We start from the raw sequence: 11,425 nt of genomic DNA on the forward strand, positions 1-11,425 counted from the left end.
AAGTGCCAATTTCAGAGAATGACTCACCACAGATATCACAGTGATATGGTTTTTTCCCAGTATGAATACGTTTACGTTTAGGCAAGTCACTACTGTGAGAGAATGATTTACCACAGATATCGCAATGGTATGGCTTCTCTCCTGTATGAGTACGTTTGTGTCTAGGTAAGTCAGCACTTCGAGAAAATGATTTACCACAGATATCACACTGATATGGTTTTTCTCCAGTATGAACACGTCTGTGCCTTCTTAGATCACAACTTTGAGAGAATGAATTACCACAGATATCACAGTGATATGGTTTTTCCCCAGTATGAATACGTTTATGTTTAATTAAGTCACTGCTGTAAGAGAATGATTTACCACAGATATTACAATGGTATGGCTTCTCTCCTGTATGAATATGTTTGTGACTGATTAAATTGCTATTACGAGAGAATGATTCACCACAGATATCACATTGATATGGTTTTTCCCCAGTATGAATACGTATATGACTAGTCAAATGACTATTTGCAGTGAATGATTTACCACAGATGTCACAATGGTATGGCTTCTCTCCTGTATGAATACGTTTGTGATCAGTTAAACTGTTACTTATAGAAAATGATTTACCACAGATATCACAATGATGGGGCTTTTCTCCTGTATGTGTACGTTTGTGTTTATTTAAGTCACTACTGGTAGAGAATGATTTACCACAGATATCACACTGATATGGTTTCTCTCCTGTATGGGTACGTTTGTGTTTAGGCAAGTCACTACTGTGAGAAAATGATTTACCACAGATATCACACTGATATGGTTTCTCTCCTGTATGAGTACGTTTGTGATGAGTTAAAGTGCTATTTTGAGAAAATGATTTACCACAGATATCACACTGATGCGGCCTTTCCCCATTATGAATAAATTTGTGATGAGTTAAATTGCTATTTTCAAAAAATGATTTACCACAGATATCACACTGATGTGGCTTTTCCCCAGTATGAATAAATTTGTGATGAGTTAAAGTGCTATTTTGAGAAAATGATTTACCACAGATATCACACTGATGCGGCTTTTCCCCAGTATGAATAAATTTGTGATGAGTTAAATTGCTATTGTCAGAAAATGATTTACCACAGATATCACACTGATATGGTTTTTCTCCAGTATGAACACGTCTGTGCCTTCTTAGATTATAACTTTGAGAGAATGACTTACCACAGATATCACAGTGATGTGGCTTCTCTCTTTTATCATTGATTTTTGCTTTAGTTGAATCATTCATTATGAGAGAATAATTTCGTTATACATATCACAATGATAATATTTTGCTGTTGTTTTCACAGATTTCCTTTATAAGATGAGTTTGATGTATTGATGAATGCTCCTTATAAATATATCATCTTCCTTTGGTTGATGGGAGCTGATAAAATATCAGAGGCACATCTGAATGAAGTAATTTCTTTTATATCAACAGGATGTTATATTCTGAAATAGAAAAAAAAAGAAGCAGTGAGATAAAGAGAATCATTAAACAACATAGTAATTCAACATTGCAACTCTTACAACATCAACACTGTCATCCATTTAATGTCTATGTTTGCAGGGGTCAGAATCCATTGAGGCATTGAAACTTTTACAACATTCTCTATATTGTTCTGCTGTAGGAAAAATTTTGGTGAAGGGTTAATTAAAATCTTGGCAAGGATGGATCCAATCTACTTCAAGATTCACTACAAATATATTTGTATACACACACACACACATATATATATATATATATATATATATACAAGTATTAAGAGAGGGACCACATGTGGTCACTCTAACGCTAGAAATAGATCCGCAAAGGGAATCCACCACTAAAGAATTGTTCTGAAGCGTTAATTCAACACGCCAAGAATGTAAGCGGGCAGGACAAATGAAAAATAACGAAAAAATGGATTAACTCTATACAATTGTTTCATCGTTAATAGATTGTGTAATTTTACTTACAAATCATTTTCGAATCATCGGTAGAGTATATCAAAAACATAATTTGCTGAACCAAACGCCAAAATCCATACGAATTTGATGTTATTAATTAATATTCAATTTCTTTCGCCCTTACACACACACACATATATGTATACATAATAATACATATATATGCATAAATACATACGTATACGTACATACATGTTTGTTTATTTTCGCGAGTGCCCGTACTGCGTATTTTATTTTTTAGTATAAAATAGTTTAAAAAATAGATTGATCGTTCTAATTTTCTCTGGTAGTATTTAAAAAGAGTGGTCCCGGTGAGCGCACTCGCGCTAGTTAGTCGTGACTAGTCGATCCTACAACGACTACCTAGCAAAGTAAATAAAACACAAAATCGCAAAATAAAGATCGACTAGTCCCGACTAGCTAGCGCGCCCACCGGGACCTCTCTTCTTAAATAGTACCCTTATAAGTTTGCTTATATTCGCGAGTGCCCGTTCTACGTATTTTATTTTTTAGTATAAAATATTTAAAAAATAGATTAATCTTTCTAATTTTCTCCATACTTTATGTATTCTGGATATATTTCCCATTTCCTAACTTTTTCTCACAAGTAAGCGTCATTATCTTGGAGAGGTGCGCGGTACTACTAGCGAACACTGGTCTCGGTGCGCGCACTCGCACATCCGTGATAGCTAGTCGTATGTTGTCGATCCTACTTTTTAACCCTAACCTTAGTTTGTTTACAAAAATAATGTATTTACTTAGTTTTAAAAGTTGTAGGATCGACTACTTACGACTAGCAAGCGCGGATACGCGAGTGCGCGCACCGGGACCACTATTCGCTAGTAGTACCTTATCATTAATGGTATTATCATCATCATTACAGCCTTAAAATAAATCTTTGTCAACTTACCGTATTCAGATACAAACAACGAGTCAGTGATCGTTAATTAAGCACCTTAATTAATTAATTAAGGAAAGTTATATCCCTTTATATGGTTATAGTTCTTCAATTTTCTATGACTGGTTCGTTTCGTTCCGGTGTCTTCTTTGTCCCATTCTGTCAACGATTTTACCTTCGAGGTAATATAGAATATATACACTCACATATTCTAATCTACGACCGTTTCCAGCGCACGAACTGGACCCCGTCGCAGACACCGAAAGAAAGAAGGCATCTTTGACTTATATCTTCCTGATGTGACGTCAGGCCGTTGCACTTCCGATCCGTTTCTGACGTCATTTTCTCTCCTGTCCAATCATTGTCCTTCCTTCACACTTCTCTCTCATCTAAAGAACAATGCTTGGATACCTTTTGGGGATCTTTTCGGTTTGACCGGCAGTTTTTAAAAATAATTTCCACGTAACTAAACACTTTTAAACTTCGTATACAGGTAGAATGTGTTTATAAGACATTTTTCTCTTGGTTTTATTGAGAAGATTCTATAGTTTGTAAGATATTTGGGTTTTTTTCGGTTTGAACGAGAGTTTTTTAAAATAATTTCCACGTAACTAACACTTTAAACTTCGTATACTGGTAGAATGTGTTTATAAAACATTTTTTTCTCTTGGCTTTATTGAGAAAATTCAACGGTTTTTAAGATATTTGTTGTTTTTTTTCTTCAATTTCTGCAATTTCAACCAATCACTGACGTTTATTGAGGTAAAAAAAAACATTCTGTGCCGTATGAATATGTCCCTCGTTTAAGAAACAGATTGGGTTTATTTATATTTGTGAAAAAAAATATATACCCTTCCCCTAAAACAGATTGAAATGCAATAGATCGATACCAGGGTCGTAATTATGGGTGACAATTTCATATGGCACTACTAGAAAAAACTGCCGTTCAAACCGAAAAGATCCGTTTTCACTTCTATATGATTACTTTAACATTGAAGGGTTCACATAATCCCATTATTTACTGGCAGGGTCACTAGCACGCCAGACAAAATGCTTCACAATATTTCTTTCGTCAATAGCTTTGTTGAGGGATCGTTTCCTTTTGAACGGCAGTTTTCAACACAATTTCTAGTTAACTAAACACTTTAAAATTTCGTTTACTGGGAGAATGTGTCAACAGAAAACATTTTTTTCTCTTTTCTTGAGAAAATTGTAATTTGTAAGTTGTCTCTGTTTGATCTGGCAGTGTTTCTACAGCTGGATGCCCTTCCTAACGCCAACCACTCCAGAAGTGTAGTGGGTGCTTTTTATGTGCCACCTGCACAGGTGCCAGGGGAGTCCGGCATCGGCTATGATCAGTTGGTGCTTTTAACGAGCTACCGACACATTTTCTTAATTGTTGTCAGTTTCCCGCTTCGAAAAATAATTACTGTAACATCGAGAGGTTCACAGAATTCTATTATTTACCTTATTATTATTATTATTAGTAGTAGTAGTATTATCACCATTACAGCCTTAAAGTAAATCTTTATTAACTTACCGTATTCACAAATAAGCAACGAGTCAGTGAATCAGTAATTAAGCACCTTAATTAATAATTTAATTGTTGAACCGGGGTTGAAATGTAGCAGAAGTTATTTTCCTTTACATGATTGTCTTCCTTCAGTTCTCCAATAGGTGGCTCTACTGACTGGTGGGATTCGTTGTAGTTTCCTCTTTGTCCCTTTCTGTCAAGAACTTCACTTTCAAGGGTTTTCAAATTTTTACAAGATTCTTTCAATAAAGTGTACTCACACATTCGGATCTTTTCGGTTTGAACGGCAGTTTTTTCTTGCAGTGTCATATGAAATTGTCACCCATAATTATGACCCTAGTATCGATCTATTGCATTTCAATCTGTTTTAGGGTTAGGGGTGGGGGGAGGGTATTTTTTTTCTTCACAAATGTAAATAAACCCAATATGTTTCTTAAACGAGGGACATATTCATACGGCACAGAATGTTTTCACCTCAATAGACGTCATTGATTTGTTGAAATTTTCACCCATAATTATGACCCTAGTATCGATCTATTGCATTTCAATCTGTTTTAGGTTTAAGGGTGGGGGGAAGGCTATCTTTTTTTCTTCACAAATGTAAATAAACCCAATCTGTTTCTTAAACGAGGGACATATTCATAAGGCACAGAATGTTTTTCACCGCAATGGACGTCTTAAGGTGATACAGCCAAAGAAAGCAAGCAAAATCTGAGTGGAACTTGGAGCAGCACTCTGGCTTGCCAGCTCAGGTCACAATTTCACACCCAGGCATGCAAAGGAAATGAACACTGAAGAAGAAGAAGAAGAAGAAGGAGTAGGAGAAGAAGAAGAAGAAGGAGGTGGAGGAGAAGAATGAGAAGACGGAGAAGAAGAAGAAGAAAAAGAAAAAAGAAGGAGGATGAGGAGAAGAAGAAGAAGAAGGATGATGATGATGAAAACACAACAAAGACAAAATCAATGTCACTTAAAACTTTTATTCCTTATTCCCATTCCTTTATTCTCTCATAACAAATTCCTCAAAAATCCAGCACAATCCTCTTCAGAAACCAAAGTCATCTCTGTGTTGATATATTTAGATATATAAATGATATTGAAGTTGTGATTCAGGAATTTCATGTTGACATCCAAGAACCTGAAGTTGATAATGTCAAGCTTGAAGAGGAATAAACCCTATCTTTTAGCAGACAAAATATTCATAATTCTTGTCATCATCATTTAGTGTCCGCTTTCCATGCTAGCATGGGTTGGACGGTTCAACTGGGGTCTGGGAAGCCAGAAGGCTGCACCTGGCCCAGTCTGATCTGGCAATGTTTCTACGGCTGGATGCCCTTCCTAATGCCAACCACTCCGTGAGTGTAGTGGGTGCTTTTTACGTGCCACCATTACAGGCGCCTGATGGGGCTGGCAACGGCCACGATCGGATGGTGCGTTTCACGTGCCAGCCGCATGGGGGCCAGGCGAGTCTGGCAACGGCCATGATCGGATGGTGCTTTTTACATGCCACCAGCACTGGTATCACAGCTGCAATTTCCATTGATGTTGGTTGATTTTGATTTTGATTCTGATTCTCACTTGCCTCAAAAGGTCTTCACAAGTAGAGTTTTGTGTCACAAGAAGATAAGGTATGCATAAGTGGACTGGCTACATCCCAGGTAGAGGCCATGGGTTGTGGTCTCACTTGTCCTGCCGGGTTGTAATAAATTTTGATATTGATACGATTACACCTGTGTATGAATACTCAGATGTGTACTTAATTGGCGTTTTTGAGAGAATGACTCACCACAAATATCACAATGTTATGGTTTTTCACCTGTATGAATACGTTTGTGACTGATTAAATTGCTATTATCAGAAAATGACTTACCAGAGATATCACAGTGATATGGTTTTTTCCCGAGTATGTATAAGTTTGTGAACAGACAAATGATTACTTCTGGAGAATGATTTACCACAGATATCACAATGATATGGTTTTTCCCCAGTATGAATATGTCTGTGACCAGACAAATGATTACTTCTGGAGAATGATTTACCACAGATATCACATATTCTAATCTACGACCGTTTCCAGCGCACGAACTGGACCCCGTCGCAGACACCGAAAGAAAGAAGGCATCTTTGACTTATATCTTCCTGATGTGACGTCAGGCCGTTGCACTTCCGATCCGTCTCTGACGTCATTTTCTCTCCTGTCCAATCATTGTCCTTCCTTCACACTTCTCTCTCAACTAAAGAACAATGCTTGGATACCTTTTGGGGATCTTTTCGGTTTGACTGGCAGTTTTTTTAAATAATTTCCACGTAACTAAACACTTTTAAACTTCGAATACTGGTAGAATGTGTTTATAAAACATCTTTTTCTATTGGCTTTATTGAGAAAATTCTATAGTTTGTAAGATATTTGGGATTTTTTCGGTTTGAACGGCAGTTTTTTAAAATAATTTCCACGTGTTAGGGTTAGGAGTGGGGAGAAAAGGCTCTCTGTTATCTTCCCAAATGTAAACAAAGTCACGTGTGTACATATATATCGAAGCATCGCCTTATTATTCGCTTTGTGTAAAAAGAAAAGGATCTTTTCGGTTTGACTGGCAGTTTTTTGTAGCGGTGTCATATGAAATTGTCACCCATAATTTTGACCCTTGTATCGATCTATTGTATTTCAATCTGTGTTAGGGTTAGGGGTGGGGAAAGGGTATCTTTTTTTCTTCAAAAATGTAAATAATCCCAATCTGTTTCTTAAACGAGGGACATAGTCATAAGGCACATGGTTTTTTTTACCTCAATAGACGTCATTGATTGGTTGAAATTGCAGAAAAAAAACAACAAATATGTTACAAACTACGGAATTTTCTCAATAAAGCCAAGGAAAAGGATGCTTTATAAATACATTCTATCTATATACGAAGTTTAAAATTTTTTAGTTACCTAGAAATTTAAAAACCTGCCGTTCAAACCGAAAAGATCCCCATTATTCCCAGAGAACAGTTGGCGAACCAGATGGCAGCACCAGGCTCCAATCTGATCTGGTAGAGTTTCTACAGCTGGTTGGTGTTAGGAAGGGCATCCAGCTGTTGAAACTCTGCCAGATCAGATTGGAGCCTGGTGCTGCCTCCTGGTTCGCCAGTCGTCAATCAGATCGTGCAACCCATGCTAGAACGGAAATCGGACGTTAAACGATGATGATGATGATGATCACAGTGATCTATTTTCTCTCATGTATAATTAAGTTGCTACTTTGAGAGAACCTTCAGTGGATGGAATGTAGTGTCGTGTGTTCGATATTCGAAGGTTGATTAATTCTTCCAATGACAACGGGGAGGGAAAAGATGGCGCCGCTCCTAACATAATGCACAATTACGAAAGGAAATAGAGAAGCGCTGGGATTTTTACCTTTTGACCTACAGATTTGAAAGATAATTCTTAAATCTGCAGAAAATTAGGAAGATTCATCATCATCATCATCATTTAGCGTCCGTTTTCCATGCTTGCTTGGGTTGGACGGTTCAACTGGGGTCTGTGAAGCTTGAAGGCTTCATCAAGCCCAGTCAGAGCTGGCAGTGTTTCTACGGCTGGATGCCCTTCCTAACGCCAACAACTCCGTGAGTGTAGTGGGTGCTTTTTACGCGCCACCCGCACAGGTGCCAGACAGAGCTGGCAAACGGCCATTAACGGATGGTGCTTTTACGTGCCACCGACACAGGGGCCAGACAGAGCTGGCAAACGGCCACAAACGGATGGTGCTTTTACATGTCACCGGCAGGGGGTCCAGGCGAGGCTGGCAACGGACACGAACGGGTGGTGCTTTTACGTGCCACCGACACGGGGGCCACACAGAGCTGGCAAATGGCCACGAACGGATGGTGCTTTTACGTGTCACCGGCACGGGGCCAGACGAAGCTGGCAACGGACACGAACGGGTGGTGCTTTTACGTGCCACCGACACGGGGGCCACACAGAGCTGGCAAACGGCCACGAATGGATGGTGCTTTTACGTGTCACCGGCACGGGGGCTAGGTGAGGCTGGCAATGGACACGAACGGGTGGTGCTTTTATGTGCCACCGACATAGGGGCCAGACAGAGCTGGCAACGGACAAGAACAGGTGGTGCTTTTACATGCCACCGACACGGGGGCTAGACGGTGCGGTGCCGGAAACGACCACGATCGGATGGTTCGCTTAACCACAGCTGCAATTCCCACTGATGTTGATCGACCTCAATTTGGTTCTGCTTTCTGATATATGAATTGATTTGGTTTGATTTTGATTTTGACTATTCTCACTGGTCTTGCTAAGTCTTCCATTTTTAAAAGTATTTTATACTAACAAAGAAAATATGAAGAACGGGCACTCGCGAATATAAACAGATCATGTCGTGTAGCCAGCTGTAGAAGTCTCCTTAGGCTGAATTACATCAACATCTCTCTATATATAAACGGCCAAATGTCTGTCTGTGTGTGCGTGTCCTTTATACAAATCCACAATTTTTCAGTTAGAGGGCTCGCACTTTCTATGGTCATTCAAAACCGTCCAAGGGTGGTCGTGCACATCTATACATTTCCCCAGTCACCCCGCAAAGCCATTAAAAAATCAAGAGAACAAGGATCTCTGAACAAATAACAATATTTATTTTTCTGTCTGTACAAGCATTACATCTCTGGACAATCAGTAGCTAGGTCGCCTTGGTGCGGAAGCAGCAGAGATAGTTTAATCACGATTGTGAAGGCATACTTCTCAGATTCGCTGAAGTCATGGATTGCCTTCAGAATTCCAGCCACACAGAGCTGGTGAAGTTACGTCCGGCTTGGTTGGAAGCAGGGGCGAAGAGAGAGAGAGGACAGCGGTCAAGCCTATCTGATGCTGATGACTGCACATGTCCATAAGGGACTTCCGGCAGGCTCTTACCGCTGCACATGCGTGGATGAAAATCCTAAAATGGCGTCTGGGAACAGGCGACACTACAAGGCTCCCTCTTGAGTGCAGGGCATGAAAATAGAAAGATTGTAGTGGCACCAGAAGTAAGATGGCTACCGATTACCCAGAAGATGTGGCACAAAATATGACAACTCAAAAGAAAATGTAATCACAATATACATATAGGCGCAGGAGTGGCTGTGTGGTAAGTAGCTTGCTTACCAACCACATGGTTCCAGGTTCAGTCCCACTGTGTGGCACCTTGGGTCAGTATCTTCTACTATAGCCTCAGGCCGACCAAAGCCTTGTGAGTGGATTTGGTAGATGGAAACTGAAGGAAGCCTGTCGTATATATGTATATATGCATGTGTGTGTGTGTGTTTGTGTGTCTGTGTTTGTCCCCCTATCATTGCTTGACAACCGATGTTGGTGTGTTTATGTCCCCGTCACCTAGCAGTTCGGCAAAAGAGACTGATAGAATAAGTACTGGGCTTAGTAAAGAATAAGTCCCGGGGTCGAGATGCTCTATTAAAGGCGGTGCTCCAGCATGGCCACAGTCAAATGACTGAAACAAGTAAAAGAGAAAGAGAAAGAGAGAATAAGCATGCACAAAAAATTTTATTTTTACAAAATGTTTAATAACAAAACATTGGAAATGTCCAGTACACAAAAGAACAGCTGTCTGTCACAGGAAACTGTAGAGAATCCTCCTCATCATCATTGTATAACATCTGTTTTCCCTGCTAGCATGGGTTGGACGGTTGAATGGGGTCTGGGAAGCCAAGAGGCTGCACCAGGTTGCAGTCTGATCTGGAAGTGTTTCTACAGCTGGATGCCCTTCCTAAACGCCAACCACTCTGTGAGTGCAGTGGATGCCTTTTACATGCCACCGGCACAGGGGCTAGTGGTGACTGGCATCGGCCACAATCGGATGGTGCTTTTTACGTGCCACCAGCACTGGTATCTCAGCTACAATTTCCATTGATGTTGATTGATTTCGATTTTGATCCTGATTCTCCCTTGCCTCAACAGGTATTCACAAGTACAGTTTTGTTACTCAAGAAGTAAAGGTATGCATAAGTGGACTGGCTACATATCAAGTAGAGACCATGGGATATCGTCTCACTTGGACTGCCGGGTTGTAATATATTTTGATATTTATACGATTACACCTGTGTATGAATACTCAGATGTGTACTTAAGTGGCGTTTTTGAGAGAATGACTCACCACAAATATCACAATGATATGGTTTTTCCCCAGTATGAATACGTTTATGTCTGTGCAAATGACCACTGTAAGAGAATGATTTACCACAGATATAACAATGATATGGCTTCTCTCCTGTATGAATACTTTTGTGATCAGTTAGAATGTTACTTCTAGAAAATGATTTACCACAGATATTACAATGATGGGGCTTTTCTCCTGTATGTGTACGTTTGTGTTTATTTAAGTCACCACTGGTAGAGAATGATTTACCACAGATATCACACTGATATGGTTTCTCTCCTGTATGAATACGTCTGTGACTGATTAAATTGCTATTACCAGAAAATGACTTACCACAGATATCACAGTGATATGGTTTTTCATGTGTATGAATCCGTTTGTGACTGATTAAATTGCTATTACGAGAAAATGATTTACCACAGATATCACACTGATATGGCTTCTCTCCTGTATGAATATGTTTGTGCTTGCTTAAAGTAGAAGGATGGGAAAATGATTTACCACAGATATCACAATGGTATGGCTTCTCTCCTGTATGAATACGTTTGTGATCTGTTAAAAAGTTACTTCTAGAAAATGATTTACCACAGATATTACAATGATGGGGCTTTTCTCCTGTATGTGTACGTTTGTGTTTCTTTAAGACACCACTGGTAGAGAATGATTTACCACAGATATCACACTGATATGGTTTCTCTCCTGTATGAATACGTCTGTGAATTATTAAAATGCTATTACCAGAAAATGACTTACCACAGATATCACAGTGATATGGTTTTTCATCTGTATGAATACGTTTGTGACTGATTAAATTGCTATTATAAGAAAATGAATTACCACAGATATCACAGTGATATGGTTTTTTCCCAGTGTGTAT

General features: G+C 39.2%; 1 pseudogene; it reads right to left on the bottom strand.

Annotated features, from left to right (window-relative positions):
• Positions 1–11,416, bottom strand: part of LOC118768187 — a 68,770-nt pseudogene extending 57,354 nt beyond the window's left edge.
• Positions 11,417–11,425: the final 9 nt, after the last annotated feature.

The sequence above is a fragment of the Octopus sinensis genome, linkage group LG27 (genome assembly GCF_006345805.1).
Source record: "Octopus sinensis linkage group LG27, ASM634580v1, whole genome shotgun sequence".
NCBI lineage: Eukaryota > Metazoa > Mollusca > Cephalopoda > Octopoda > Octopodidae > Octopus > Octopus sinensis.